General features: G+C 42.8%; 1 protein-coding gene across 4 annotated transcripts in view; it reads left to right on the forward strand.

Annotated features, from left to right (window-relative positions):
- RNF144B (ring finger protein 144B) overlaps window positions 1–16488 on the forward strand; it is a 72088-nt gene that overhangs the window by 3747 nt on the left and 51853 nt on the right. For 2 of the 4 annotated variants that reach the window (XM_032222976.1, XM_032222977.1), the window contains exon 2: window positions 4744–4819. The exons of the other annotated variants lie outside the window; for them this stretch is intronic. The gene's annotated coding sequence lies outside the window, so the exon portion shown is untranslated. The remainder of the gene's footprint in view (window positions 1–4743; window positions 4820–16488) is intronic. 4 annotated transcript variants of the gene reach the window in all.

The raw sequence follows: 16488 nt of genomic DNA on the forward strand, positions 1-16488 counted from the left end.
AACAATAGAGTAAAATTTTCATTGTTATTATGAAAGCAGCTTGTAGCTGAGTAGGGTAGGAAATACTATGTGACCAGTAATGGTTTTAAGGTCTAGGTTTAGCAACTTGGGGGGCTAATCTTTTCCTACAGATACAGGACCCCCCTCTTGTGAAAATTGGTGAAAAATAAATGATCTTGTGAAAAATGGTGAAAAATAAAGTCAGCCCCTGATTTTTAGCGAGAACCTACATCATCATCATCCAATTATTCTGCACATTTATTTTGGACGATTGCACTCTAATGCTAATGAAAAGGGATGGAATTAGAGTGTTTTGATCCTATAATTTTTCTTTCCTTTTTCTTTGTCTTCTTTGGTTTATAATAATCTACCCAGCCCAGTTTCACAGTTGGGGGAATTGAATCAGGTTTTTTTTTTCTCCCATGAATGATGTAGAACGGGACAGGATAAAATTTTTGGTGTCATTTGAATAAGTGAGCGATTAATCCGCTAGAAAATTAGCACTGGGGGATATTTGTGCCCATACTTCTTTCCCTTTGGGCCCTGCCCACTGTTTGACATTCCGTACAAGACTGAATGTGCCTCTTGGCACAAAGGAGTCGTGCCGTCTCTGCTTTGATAAATTGCTGTTCTTTTGTTCCAGGAGTTTCGGTTCCGTAAATCGGTTAGTGAACCTGAACAGTGCTGTTGACCTTTATCTGGAGACGCTAGCATTTATGATATCCACAAGACTTGGCATAGATAATACTACATTCCATTCCAATACCACAATGTCCTGGCTTCCTTACAAAGATTGTTGAAGTTTGGGCCAGACTGGATGCAATGTTTTTGTTGTCTACCTTTGTTTTCCTTCACTTCTGACCAGACTAAAGCTAGTGGAAATGCATGCATTGGAAATCAGTGAGAAGAAAATTCAGCTATAGTAGCGGCCTTGAACGGGGATTCTGGGAGGTCCAGGACCTCTGCTGTTGCTTAGAGCTGTTGCTTTACAAAAATTAGGTGGCTCATTGAACTAAGCCGAGGTGGCGCAGTGGTTAGAGTGCAGTACTGCAGGCCACTTCAGCTGACTGCTATCTGCAGTTCGGCGGTTCAAATCTCACCGGCTCAAGGTTGACTCAGCCTTCCATCCTTCTGAGGTGGGTGAAATGAGGACCCAGACTGTGGGGACGATATGCTGACTCTGTAAACTGCTTAGAGAGGGCTGAAAGCCCTATGAAGCGGTATATAAGTCTAACTGCTATTGCTATTGCTTTTTATTTAGTGCAAGGATCTCCGCAGAGGAAGTCCTCCACTTATGACTGCAATCGAACCCAAAATTTGTATTTCTAAGCCAGACAGTCGTTAAGTACATTTGTCCGCATCTTATGACCTTTCTTGCCACAGCTGTTAAGTGAGACCCTGCAGTTGTTAGGTTAGTAACATGGCTGTTAAGGGAATCTGGCTTCCCCATTGACTTTGAAAGGTTGCAAAAGGTGATCACATGACCCTGGGACACTGCAACCATCTTCAATATGAACCAATTGCCAAGCATCTGAAATTTGAACATGGCCATGGGGATGCTGCAGTGGTTGCAAGTGTGAAAAATGGTTGTAAGTTCAAACGGTCAGTAAATGAATGGTTGCAAAGTCCAGGCTTACCTGTACTGCTTTGGAGCTGTTATTGTTACTTATTGGGTCTTGAGCAGAGGTGGTATTCAGCCGGTCCTCTCCGGTTCAGGTGAACTGGTAGGGGCGGCTGCGGGAAGGCTCCTCCCAACCGCCCTGACGTAATGTGCGAGCACTGTGCATGCATAGAAGGCAGTGCGCCTGTGCAGACGAGGCTCGTGCGCTCACATTTGCGAACTGGTAGGGAAGGTAGGTGAATCCAACTCCTGGTCTTGCGATGACGATGATCACAAAGAGGCATGATGGAACGGTAGCCTTACCGTTTATAATTTTTTCTGGGTTTTTGTACCCAAGCTTACTCCCACTTGTGAAATATTGACATTTCAATATTGGAAAGGTGAGGAATGATGTATTGTTTTGTCTCTCTTCCTCTACTGTAGTCATGGAGTTAATGAGGCATTTAGAAACACACAAATATGAGTCATCCATTAAGAAGATTGCTCTTCCTGGGAAGAGGCGGCAGAATGTTGCTTGGGTATATGGACAACGTATTATTCCCGCTTTAGGTAGAAGTCACTGACTTGAGACTTCTTTCGTATCCTATATGCCTGCTCTTTTGGATTTAATTTAACAGCCTTTATGTACAGCTGCTCAGCTCCCGTCAGACTAATATAATTTAGCTTCCTTGAATGGAGCAAAACAGTGTAAGACCATCTGTAAAACTTGCCATTATTTGATTGCCTTGAAAATGTAGTTACAATTATATGTTTATATTGTACTTAACTTGAAACAGGATTCATTTATTTTATTAACCTACAGAATTCTGGTCCATAAATGTAATAAAGAAATATAGAGGTAGTCCTCAACTTATGAATAGAGCAGAGGTGGCGCGGTGGTTAGAGTGCTGTACTGCAGGCCACTTCAGCTGACTGTTATCTGCAGTTCAGCAGTTCTAATCTCACCGGCTCAAGGTTGACTCAGCCTTCCATCCTTCCGAGGTGGGTGAAATGAGGACCCAGACTGTGGGGGGCGATATGCTGACTCTGTAAACCGCTTAGAGAGGGCTGAAAGCCCTACGAAGCGGTATATAAGTCTAACTGCTATTGCTATTGCTATGATCACAATTGAGCCCAAAATTTCTTTTCCTATATATGAGAAATTTATTAAGTAAGTTTTGCCCCATTTGACAACTTTTCTTGCCACATTTGTTAAGTGAATCACTGCAGGTATTAAATTAGTAACAAGTGCTAATTTGTGACGTGAATCCGGTTTCCCCCTGCTTGTCAGAAGGTCACATGACTCCGGGACACTGCAACCGGCATAAATGTGAGTCAGTTGCAAGCATCCAAATGTAAATCAGGCCACCGTGGGGATGCTGCAACGGTCATAACTGTGAAAAGTGGTCATAAGTAACTTTTTTCAGTCCCTTTGTAACTTTGAACAGTTACTAAGTGAACTGTTCTAAGTCAAGGACTACTTGTATTACACTTTTGCTCTTGGCTAGACTGAACCAGATGGCAATGGTGGCTGGGAATCGTGACCCGACAAAAGCGTGCACGACAAAAGCGTGCCGACAAAACCACGTCGCTAAAACCGCGACGTCATCTATGTGCCGACAACAGCGCGTTGACAGAAGGGCGCTTTACAACAGCGCGTCGACAGAAAGCCGATTTAACTTAAGGTAAGGGTTAGGTTTAGGGTTAGATTTAGGGTTAGGGTTAGGGTTAGGTTTAGGGTTAGGGTTAGCGTTACATTTAGGGTTAGGGTTAGCGTTACATTTAGGGTTAGGGTTAGTTTTACAGCGCGCTTCTGTCGCTGTGATGTTGTCGGCGCGATTCAGCGCTCATTTGTCGGAGCGCTTTAGAACTCGCGGTTTTGTCACTGCGGTTTAGTCGGGTGCGGTTTTGTCATTCGCCCTTTTGTCGGTGAACCGCTGGGAATACTTTCCTCTTCAACATATGTTAGTATATCAGCTTTGTCTTTTTATGGAAAGGAATGATCTATGTATTATCAGCCTTGCCCTATTTATGGTCAGATGCCACACACTCATCTTTAAAATGGATTTTCACTGCAATGACACAGTGCCTTTGAAAAAGATTTGGAGGTATCCAAACTCCTGTAGGGAAAATTTCGTTGGGCATAAGGATACACACATATCCACTTTTTCTTCATCCACAAATCAGATAACCAGTGGTGAGATCCTGCCGGTTTAACAACCGGTTTCATGATTGCATGTTTTGTGTTGAGCGCACGAGCACAGTTTTACCGAAATTTATCTTTCATGTTACTTCTTGGGGAGTAACACAGCTGAGATCGTGGCAATCTGCTCTGCTGCGCTAATCAGCTGAGAGGATATAGGTAAGTAAAGCGCAAGGGCAGGTGGGTGGGTAGGTGGGTGGTTGGGCGGGCCAACCTGATCATTGGAGTGAACTAGTTCACTTTCAGCTGATCGTCGGAGCTACTGGTTTGCCTGAATCGGTCCAAACCGGCTGAATCCCACCTCTGCAGATTACAGTTGAGAAAATTCAAAGGGAAGAATTTACGAAAGGTGTTTTTTGACTAGGAATCTTAACTATTAACTTATTGGATCTGATTTGATTCTAAATCCAGTTCTAAATTCAGAAACTAACCCCTGGTGCTGAATTATTGCTTCAGTAAAATTGTATCGAAGACTGCTAACTTCCCTTTAAACTTTCCCAGGCCTCTGAAGAATTCCGGGGACCTTGTTTCATCTATCTCCATCACCTCTGGGAAACTGTGAAATTATGGAAATATTATTTCTAGGGAAACGGATTTCTTCATTTACAATGTTAAGGATGATCCTGACAATTATAGACCAATTAGCCTCCTCAACATAAACAGCAAACTTTATGCAAGACACTAGAATGGAAACTCCAGTACTGGCTGAAAGAGAGAAGCAATTTGGCTTTAGGGAAGACCAATCTACCATTGATCAATAGTAGATTGGCCTAGTATTCGATCATCTCATTGAAAAATGCTTCTCCTTCAGCACAGTTTCCCTACATGCTGCTTTCATAGACTTCATAGACTTCAAAGCAACTTTTGATTCTATATCCCAAGCTAAATTGTGGGAAAAACTAGAAGCCTCCTTCTGATCAACATCTACTTCATTTAATAGGTGTGCTACATGAAGGGACTTCACTCAAAATAAGATGTAACTCTTGGGACAATCTCACCAGTGCCGTTGGAACTGAGTAAGGCATAAAACAAGGCTTTATATTGACCCCCGGGTTATTCAGTTTCTGTATTAACTTCATGGTGGGCCATCATCTCAACATGAAATTTCATACATACCCAAACCCACACTCAGAAGTTACTGGAAGACATACATCTCATGCATACATTTTACTCTATAAAGACAATGTAGCAATATTTTCAAAAGCATCCATTGGCCTTAAAAGAACCTTGACAACACAGTAGTGCAAGGAAGCCAACTGGTGCTCAAATATCAGAAAACCAAAATCATGACATTTGCCCCAAAAGCCCAAGAACCACTCCTGGAGGATCGATGGCCACCAGGTTGAGCAAGTCTCCTGGAGATAGTCCTTCATTCTGCCAAGCATAGGGAACGCCATGGAGAATACACTACTGAAAATGCCATCCTCAAATTACTTGAGAGTTGGCTACTGTACACTTGCCGCACTCAAACTATTTGAAGCTAAGCCAACAACACAACTACTTTATGGTGCTTCTGATCCTCTTCCCGAATTTTGCATCAATAGAACTTGTTCAATCTAAATTTCTAAGATCAGCCACTCAAAGAGCCGCTTAAAGAGCCGAGGTGGCGCAGTGGTTAAATGCAGCACTGCAGGCTACTTCAGCTGACTGCAGTTCTGCAGTTCGGCTGTTCAAATCTCACCGGCTCAGGGTTGACTCAGCCTTCCATCCTTCCGAGGCGGGTAAAATGAGGAGCCGGATTGTTGTTGGGGGCAATATGCTGACTCTGTAAACCGCTTAGAGAGGGCTGAAAGCCCTATGAAGCGGTATATAAGTCTAACTGCTATTGCTATTGCTATAAGTCCCCAAATGGGTCTCTAATGCCATCCTGAGACTGGAGACAGGCCTGATAAAAGTGGAATCTAGAGTGTGGGTGACATACTCAATTATTAGCTCAGACTATGCTTTTTTCATGAATGAAGGTGAATACAGGTGTCTCGGGATAATGTTGCAGTATCCAATCTGAATTGGTCACTGGGATCAGCAGTTTTGTCTTTCAGGTTTTCGGCCTCGTACTGGAGCCCATCTTCAGGGATCTTCTCTCTAGCAGAGTGTGTGCACTGAAGATGGGCTCAAGTCCAAAAGCTCAGATGATAGAACCACCGGATGACCAACCCAGATTAGATCCTATCCTTCTTTTCACATTTGGTCTTACCTCATTTACTCTGAGGGATGACTTTCGGTTGACTTTGAAGAAACAAACAGTGGCAAGTGAAATCTCTCCAAGTTTTCCATTCAGCATGAGTTATGACGATCAGGCCAAAGCTCTCATTAAATAGTGTGTAGCAGATACAGAGCACTAATTGGACTTAGCCAAGTCCCCAAACTTTATTGCCAATGAATCCAATAGGTACTCTGTCTCCCTTGTGACATACCTAGCTAAAAATACCTAACAACCAGAGACCTTTACCCTGGTACAATGTCATATCCTCAGCTGTCCTTGAAGGCTGATAACAGGAAAATTCCCTACCCAGAGAGACAGTGCCCTTGTAACTCGGGACACTCAGGAACAACACAGCACGTATTTTTCCAGTGCTTGTTTTACAGAGAAATTCATACTAGTATCATCTCACCATTACGATATAAATACCTAGAGTGCATAGGACAATTCCACATCTTCCTGTTGCTTGCAGATCCTAATCCTGCTACAACTTATAATGTTGTGAGGTACTGGGCAGCAGTGCATCATTGTGGATCTGTGTCATAAACTAATCTTAATGAGTGTTTAATTTGTTGTTTAAGAATTCCTTGCCTTGTGATAGATTTAGTCCGCCCTATACTAGATTTGTGGCTCAGTGGGTAAGATGCTGAGCTTGTTGATCAGAAAGGTTGGCAGTTCGGTGGTTGAAATCCCTAGAGCCGCATAACAGAGTGAGCTCCCGTGACTTGTCCCAGCTTCTGCCAACCTAGCAGTTCGAAAGCACATAAAAAAATGCAAGTAGAAAAATGGGGACCACCTTTGGTGGGAAGGTAACAGCATATAATATTCTTGTAAGCTGCCTTGAGAGACGCAGTGGTTCAGTGGCTAAGATGCTGAGCTTGTCGATCAGAAAGGTCGGCAGTTCGGTGGTTCGAATCCCTAGCGCTGCGTAACAGAGTGAGCTCCCAGCTTCTGCCAACCTAGCAGTTCAAAAGCATGTAAAAATGCAAGCATAAAAATAGGAACCACCTTTGATGGGAAGGTAACAGCATTCTTTGGCATTTAGTCATGCCGGCCACATGACCACGCAGATGTCTTCGGACAGCGCTGGCTCTTCAGCTTCGAAACGGAGATGAGCATCGCCCCCTAGAGCCAGGAACGACTAGCACATAAGTGCGAGGGGAACCGTAACCTTTACCTTTATAGTAGATTTTAAGTTTCCCTGAATCAATATGAGGTTCTTACCCCTCCCTTTAGATTTTTAATGACTGTTTTTAAAAATGTTTTTAGTTTTGTTCTCATATTGTTAGCTATTTTTTATACTTTTATACTATTTTCTTTATCTGTTGTACTTGTTTTTTAAATCCTCCGAACGCCATCCTCCTTATGGATGCTGTGTGCGTGGGTGTTTGCGTAGGTACTGTATATAATAATAATTTTATCCTTTTAAAAATTATTGTTTATGTTCCACTCTCCTTATGCTGGTCTGTGACCTTAATAAAGATCTGATTGATATCTACAACAAGAAAAGGGAGTTAGCCTTGAATCTATTGCTGCTCTGAGTCAGGATTGTATGAGCTTTTTGACAACAACAACAACCACATGACCATCCCAGGAATTTGCATGGCAAAGCAAGGGGCCTGAAGGAAAACATCTGAGAGCTAAGATAGACAAAATAGATTTCTGTGGCTAAAGCTTGCTGCATCTATCCTTCAAATCTACTTTCAGGCTTGCATGGTTTTGTTAAAGTAATCTTAGAGTAAAATAGAGTAGATAGTTCTGAGTGCGCTTCTTGTCTGGATTACCTTGCAAGCAGAGCAGAGGTGGGTTGCTCCCGGTTCACCCCGGATTGGGTAAACTGGCAGTAGCGGCAGTGGGAGCCGAAGAGGCAGCGGAGGTGGCGTGGGTGCTTCAGGAGGACAGGCGGCAGGTGGATGTCCTGGGGCTGTTGCACATGTGCACCATCTGCCCTCCCAGAGCACTGCTGCCATCACCCCTCTCAGCCCCAGAGCAGTGGCTGCATCTTCATTAAAGGCTGCCTGCCCACCCACTGGCCAGCCCAGCCTGGATGCCAACCTTGGAAGGCAAGCGGGCATTGGGGATTGCCGGGAAGGCCGTGTGGAAGGCAAGCTAGCATGGCAGGTCTGCAGGGAAGGGAGTAGGTTGTTAGCTTCCTTCTCCACAGCCAGCCGGCCCCGACACACTTGCCTGCCTTCCACGTGGCCTTCCGCTTGCCTGCCTTCACAACCTGGCCACAAAGACACTGGGAAGGCTGTGTGGAAGGCAGGCAAGCATAGCAGGGTTGTGGGCTGCAGGGAAGGGAGAAGGGGAGGCAGGCTGGGACAGTGGAAAGCAGATACTGGGTGAGGCGAGGTGAGTGAGCGGCAACCGGGGGATCAGTTCAGGGGTGTGGCCGGACAGTGGTCCCTACTGGTTCATTGGGCCCAGGCCCAATGTCTGCTACCGGTTTTCCCGAACCAGTCTGAACCAGTAGGATTTCATCCCTGGATGCTGCAATAGTTACAATTGTGAAAAACAGCTGCAAGTCACTTTTTTCAGTGCCATTCTAACTTCAAGCAGTCACTAGCAATAGCAATAGCAGTAGCAGTTAGACTTATATACCGCTTCATAGGGCTTTCAGCCCTCTCTAAGCGGTTTACAGAGTCAGCATATCGCCCCCACAGTCTGGGTCCTCATTTCACCCACCTCGGAAGGATGGAAGGCTGAGTCAACCTTGAGCCGGTGAGATTAGAACCGCTGAACTGCAGATAACAGTCAGCTGAAGTGGCCTGCAGTACTGCACCCCTAACCACTGCGCCACCTCGGCTCTGTCAACCACTAAATGAATGGTTGTAAGTTGAGGACTACCTGTAGATAGTACTGATTTTATTTTTATCTGTAGCCATGCTGTCCAATAAGATGAGGAAGAGTTTGCTTTAATTTTTCTCCCAAATTCTTTCCTCCTTCATTACTGCAGTTACAAGATTGTTCAAGGCACATTAAGGTGCAATCATCTTTAACTGGTAGGCAGGCTCCACTTTTGAGGTGGCGCAGTGGTTAGGGTGCAGTACTGCAGGCCACTTCAGCTGACTGTTATCTGCAGTTCAGCGGTTCTAATCTCACCAGCTCAAAGTTGACTCAGCCTTCCATCCTTCCGAGGTGGGTAAAATGAGGACCCAGACTGTTAGGGCAATATGCTGACTCTGTAAACCGCTTAGAGAGGGCTGAAAGCCCTATGAAGCGGTATATAAGTCTAACTGCTATTGCTATTCACATAAATCCCGGCATAAAAACTTTCTCCTGGAATGTCTCCCATGGACCTTTTGCAGGCAGAAAAGTAGAGTCAGCCAAGGAAGTCATACAATAATGAAGAGTTGGGCAAAGCAAAGCAAAACTGACACCCTCTGCTATTTGCAACCATAAAAATATGCCAAAGAACATTATTTCTTTAGTAAGCTACATGAACAGCAAGGGAGAAAAATTGAAAGCTTTTCCACAGGAAAATGAGGATTTGGGGAAACAGGCAGCAGATTTCAGCCCAGTAGAGCTTTTGAATATAGATCTAAGTGTTGGCAATGCTCTGGTGTATTATTTACTGCCTGAGATATATATATTTTTTTCAATAGCCGTGGGGCATGGCATATCACTCCTGCTTCTGCCAACCTTCATTAGATCTCTAAATATCGCAACATTGCTTGTGCAAAACTGGCCTGCTTACTTTAAAAAAAAAATAAAAGATGTTGTTTTGAAAATTGTACACAGTTCTGGGACTGTCTTGGGTTTAGGATGCTTTGTTTTGGGTTTGTGTTAGTTTAGGTTACCGTTGGTACCCAGAGTCAATTGGAGTCAGGCAGTGTCCAAGTTGAATCAAATAAATAAATAAATAAATAATAAAATCAGATAAAAATGATAAAGAAACAATGAAAGAAAGGACAGTGCTTGACTTGAGATTTCTTTCTTTCTTTCTTTCTTTCTTTCTTTCTTTCTTTCTTTCTGTCTGTCTGTCTTTCTCCTTCCTTCCTTCCTTCCTTCCTTCCTTCCTTCCTTCCTTCCTTCCTTCCTTCCTTCCTTCCTTCCTTCCTTCCTTCCTTCCTGGTGTATGTAGGATGATTTCAATTGAAGACTTCTATCTAATGCAGTGTTTCTCAACCTTGGCGACTTTCAGTCCTTTGGACTTCAACTCCCAGAATCCCCCAGCCAGCCTGGGGGATTCTGGGAGTTGAAGTCCAAAGGACTGAAAGTCGCCAAGGTTGAGAAACACTGATCTAATGCATGATTTTCAAACTCAAGTCCTGTAGGGTTACCCTAGAAACAGTGAAGGACTGGCCTGCAGTGCCTCTGCCAGCAAAAACGGAACTCGGGAGGACCCTCCTGAGCTCCATTTTCTGGTAGAGCATTGCAGGAGGCCATCCCAGGCAAAAACAGAGCTTGGGAGGACCACACCTGGCCCTCTTGAGCTCCATTTTTGCTGGCAGAGGGTTTCAGGAGATCATTGCAACCGAAAATGGAGCTCGGGGACCTGTTTTCACTGGTGCTCAGGCCACCACAGGAACCCCCAACAGGAGGGACATCAAGGTAGCCATGCTCCCCCCCCCCAAGGTCAAACACAACCCTGATGCGGCCCTCAATGAAATTGAGTTTGACACCCCTGATCTAATGCAATCTTTCTCAGCTTTGGAACTTGAAGTTGTGTGGTCTTCCACTCCCAGACTATCACAGTATCATCTTCCTTTCTGCCAGCCTCGAAAGCAATGTTTCTCGACCTTGTCAACTTGAAGATATGTGGACTTCAACTCTCATAATTCCTCAGCCAGATGTGCTGCCCGAGGAGTTCTGGGAATTGGAGTCCATGCATCTTAAAGCTGCCAAGGTTGAGAAGCACTGTTCAAACGAAAAGCGAAATGAACAGTTCATATGCGGGATCAGAATCAGTGATTGTCAAAGGTTGGATCGTTATTGCATAATTGGACAAACTCTTATTCAAGTTTCCATTTAGTGTTGGAAAATCAATTAAAATGAATCCATGTTAGGATAATGGATTTTGTTGGCTTTTCATTCCTTTTTCATAATTGTTGCGGTAGACCCCTCAAACTAAATTGATCTTGTCAGTCATCTTCACTTTCTTGTATCATATCTCAGCTATGCATTTGATTCCATTATGCATCCATTACGGTACAGTTGTTATGATGCTGTAAAATCTCTTTTCTACTTAAAGTATTTATTCTTACTTGGTAAGGGAAGCTGACATCTTTGATAGGCTGTTTTCAGCTTTCATTGTACCTAGTGTATATAAAATTCATGAATGTAGCTAGTGCCCAATAAAACAGCTAGGAAATATATAACTAATGAACTGTATCAGCTCTTAGCATTGTTTTATATTCTAATTGCTCAGCTTTGAAATGTCATACAACGTAGAAATGCAACCACAGCATTCTCTTACATGGTGCCCCAAAATGTTTGCCATTCTAATCTGCATCGGTTCCACCACAAAACCGCGTTCGACTAAACCGCGCTCGACGAACCCGCCTAGCTGACGTCGTCAACAGCGCAACAACAGCACGGAGACAGAAGCACGCTGTAAACGCTAAACCTAAAATTAACACCTAAACCTAAACCTAACCCCCCTAAACTTAATCCTAAACCTAACCCTAATCCTAACCCTTAACCTAACCCTAACCCTAAACCTAAACCTAAACCTAACCCTTAACCTAACCCTAACCCTAAACCTAATCCTAACCCTTAACCTAACCCTAACCCTAACCCTAACCCTAACCCTAACCCTAACCCTAACCCTAACCCTAACCCTAACCCTAACCCTTAACCTAACCCTAACCCTAACCCTTAACCTAACCCTAAACCTAACCCTAAACCTAACCCTAAACCTAACCCTTACCTTAAGTTGAATCGGCTTGCTTTCAAAGCGCTATTTAAAGCGCCCTTCTTCCTCCGCGCTCGCTGTTGTCGCCCTGTTGATGACGTCAGCGACGCGGTTTAATCGGGCGCGGCTTAGTCGAGCGCGGTTTTGTCGTGCCACGATCTGCATCATTTCTCAAGACGGTGAGCCAATACTTCTGGGGGACCCCCAAGTTGAGAAAAGCTGCTTTAATTTATTGTTGGCCTTTGGAAAGTAACACATTTTATGCATAACAAAGATCTTGATAGAAAAAATATTTTGCATAGCTGCATCGTACTACCACTCAATTTCTCTCTCTCTTTCCTGTTAGTTGTGTTTTATTGCTTCCAAGCAACATAACGTATTCTTCACATTGGGTGCTTTTAAATGGACGAAGCATTAGCATTTGCTTATCTCTTCTAGTCTTTCCCAATATTCTGTGGGGAAATTAATTTTTAAATAGACTTTGTTATAATCTATACTCATAATGTTCTTGAAAGATTAGAAAGAAAAACGCTGTGTTGCAGCGTTGAAGATAAAACTTCCCGAAGCCAATTTTAAAAAAAGAAGTTTGCTTTATGATACATTAAGGACTCAGATTTTTAGACTAACAGGTTTCAAAGGTTAAGATTGCTTTAGCTTAAGGACTTAGATTTTTGGACCAGCAGGTTTCAAAGTAAGTATAAGTTCTTTGTCAAATGTTGATTTTCTAAAAAAGTAGGCTACTGTTTAAATATTAAGAGTTGTAGTACTTAGAAGCCCACTCAGACAGTATGCTGAATATTTTTATACACTTTAGCTGTAAAGTTAAGCAGGTTTGATCCTGGCCAATTTCTGGGAGAAAATCATAAAAGAGAATTCCTATGGGCATATTTATTTATTTATTTGGAAATTTATATTGCCGCCTATTTGCACATGGCGATTCAAGGCAGCTTAAGGGTAAAGGTAAAGGTTCCCCTTGCACATATGTGCTAGTCGTTCCCGACTCCAGGGGGGCGATGCTCATCTCTGTTTCAAAGCCAAAGAGCCAGCATTGTCTGAAGACATTTCCGTGGTCATGTGGCCGGCGTGAGTAAACGCCGAAGGCACACGGAATGCTGTTACCTTCCCACCAAAGGTGGTTCCTATTTTTATGCTTGCATTTTTACATGTTTTTGAACTGCTAGGTTGGCAGAAGCTGGGACAAGTAATAGGAGCTCACTCTGTTACGCAGCGCTAGGGATTCGAACCACCAAACTGCTGACTTTTCTGATCGACAAGCTCAGCATCTTAGCCACTGAGCCACTGCGTCTCTCAAGGCAGCTTACAAGAATATTATATATATACAGTTTATATTTGTGTATATATATATATATATATATATATATATATATATATATATATATATATATATATATATATATATATATATATATATATATATATATATGCTGGTTTTCGGCTTAAAACATCAGCCTGAAGATGGCGAGTGAGACCACGCCGAAACGTTGCCAAGACAATCTCAATCTTACACGGGAAAACACCCAAATACAACAAAACCAGCATAACTACACCCATGAAAATCTACAAACACACACACACACACACACACACACACACACACAACAATATAAAAACAATAAAACTAATAAAAGAGAATAATAAATTAATAACATAATATAATAAAATACCGTATTTATCGGCGTATAACACGCAGTTTTAAAACTAAAATTGCAAGCTTAAACCCTGCCTGCGTGTTATACGCCGATACTGCGTGTTATACGCCGGGTCCACTGTTCCCTCTAAGGTGGCAAGAAACCCCCGCGCAGAGGTTTCTTTCAAAGCAAACGTGGGGAAGTCCTTTGCAGGCAGCTAGAACTGGCTGCCTGCAAAGGACCTCCCCAAACTTGTTTCAGCGGCAGCTCTCAGCCTGGCGGCAGCGTCACACAGACTGTGGAAGGAGGGGGAGGAGGAGGGAACCAAAGAGAGCTTTTACCGAGTCTGCGCCCCACAGCCAGGACCGTCCTGGCGCCTCCAGCCGCGTTTCTTCCTGCAAAGCCCTTCGGGCAACCCGAGAGTTCCACTTGACGCCAGAAGGGCTTTGCAGGAAGAAACGCGGCGTTTCTTCCTGCAAAGCCCTTCTGGCGCCAAAAGGAACTCTCGGGTTGCCCGAAGGGCTTTGCAGGAAGAAACGCGGCTGGAGGCGCCAGGACGGTCCTGGCTGTGGGGCGCAGACTCGGTAAAAGCTCTCTTTGGTTCCCTCCTCCTCCCCCTCCTCCTCCTCCTCCTCCTCCTCCTCCTCCTTCTTTCTGGAGCCCCTTCCTCAAAGATTTGGTACCAAAGCAATGGCGGTGAGGAAGTTGTGTCTTTTGGATTTTGCACTGTTGTCTTTTCAATGGTTCTCAGACTGGTTGAACCTTTAGCAGCTGGGGTGATATTCTTTACTGTTAAGGTTACAATTGGATGTGTTGGACAAATCTTAAAAGATGAAACTTTTATTAAAACGTTTGACTTAACTAAAAACGTCTTCCTTTTTCTTCTTCTTCTTAAATATGATTTATTTATTTATTTTTACTTCAGAAGTTTGATGACCGTTGTACAAACTAATCCAACCTAAATGTAGAGGAGGAGAAGAAGGGGGGGGATTTAAAAAGAGCAGAGGAAAAAGAAAAGAAAGCATGAAGAAAACATAAAGAAAGGGATGGGAGGGAGGGAAGGAAGGAAGGCACTTTATGTTGAGGAGTTAATGTTATAATTCATGTTCTAATGTTATAAATTTTAATCCAACATTAAGTTCCGAGCTTCCAAGTCATTTATTTTTAATGAAAAAAATTTTTACTCAAATTTTTGTGTTAAAATGGGGGATGCGTGTTATACGCCGGTGCGTGTTATACGCCGATAAATACGGTAACCTTCTACCCTGGCGACAACACATCACACGAGCCATCCAATTCGCTCCATCTCACTCTGCGTTCCCCAGGCCTGGGATGTCTTCCAGAAGAGTGTTAGAGTGGGGGCCATTCTAATCTCTGGGGGAATGATGTTCCAGAGAGAGGGAGCCACCATGGAGAAGGCCCTTCTTCTGGGCCCCACCAGGTATATCTCCCTCGGGGATGGGACCTGCAACATTCCTTGCCTCCATTCTATGGAGAAAGAATGTACAATAATGTTACAAATAAAGAATTTCAGTGGACAATTCTAATTTAGTTCTGTTTTCTGATGAAAACTCTACTATTTTCAATCATAAATGCCTTGATTAGATAATAATAAAAAATTTAGTGACAGCCAACTAACTAGTTAATCCTGGTTGTATATTATATATGATTGCATCAAGTTGTGCCATTCTACTGATGGAACAACATTTATCAGCAAAACAAAGACACATTTATACATTGATGCATACAATATATCTTAGGACGTTCAATGACGCCAGAGATCTACAGGATAAAGTAGTGGCTTTTTGCTAAACCGAATGGACAGAAATGCTGATGCTACTATAGATAAATGCTGAGAGTCTACAAAATGAAGCCATGGCGACTCTCCTGATTATTTCACTGGAAGCTGACGCCATGTTCTCTTTGAAGATATCTTTATACTGATTAAGAATTCTGGGACACAATTGCGTCCTATGTCATACAGTCCCTGTACTGCAATAATACTGGAAATAGAATTTTGCAATGTTCTGATTCTAACTGCTTATTTTAAGTTAGGAAGAACAGACCTTATGTAATGAAGAGTGAACTGGGATTGCTGGTTCAATAATTCCATCCAGATCATTCTGTTCTCCCTTACTCGGGAGCCTAGGGGTTAGCTCTGTAAGGTTGCCAAAAAAACTCTGTATAGATTTGCTCTTGATATCATCAGGAGTCATGGTTGACTTAAGGGAAATGTTACTTTTATGTGTATAGTAATAAAACATTGGCAAATATGCACTTGACTTTACAGGGCATAGAAAAAGGAAGGACTGGCCAGGAAGAGAGCCCTGAAGAAGACCGGAGGGATATGGAATGGGTGGATCAAATGGAAAATAAATTATCACCCCAAATAAATACAACCTTTGATGTGTCGGTGTACTGTTGTTGCTTCATTAATAAGAATAGCTGCCTCCGTTATAGAACAGTAGCTTGTAGATTGTGAGTTTGCTAAAAGATGTTGCCAAAATTTCTGGTAATGTTTGAAAAGGACAGTTTGTTGTGTAAAAGAGTTGTTATTGTACCCATTAGAGGAAGACAATTACTTTCATAGAAAGAGATTCTGCAATCCAATGAAGCTTCATTGTGTAATTTCATTTGAAAGCAGGGACAATTGTTAGCTTTTTTGTGCAAAAAATATATCTGGTAGTACATGCATATACAAAGTTTAAGTTGCTGATTGATACAACACAAATGTCAATTATTGTTCCTTGGTGCTTTGCTGAATAGTGAGAGATGTGTTGCACAGATTTCATTTTGTTAATATGAAAAATCCTGCGTGTATGAATAACATATTCGGACAAATGTGATGTGCAGGCCAAGTTCTTACTTTGCAGAACGTTTAAAAGCAATGTATGTTCTGGCTTCCGCTATTCATGAAGGAGAAATATAATGGGTAAAAACAAACCAGCTAAGCTATTGGATAAAACACATTTAATCAAA

The sequence above is a fragment of the Thamnophis elegans genome, chromosome 8 (assembly GCF_009769535.1).
Source record: "Thamnophis elegans isolate rThaEle1 chromosome 8, rThaEle1.pri, whole genome shotgun sequence".
Taxonomy (NCBI): Eukaryota; Metazoa; Chordata; class Lepidosauria; order Squamata; family Colubridae; genus Thamnophis; species Thamnophis elegans.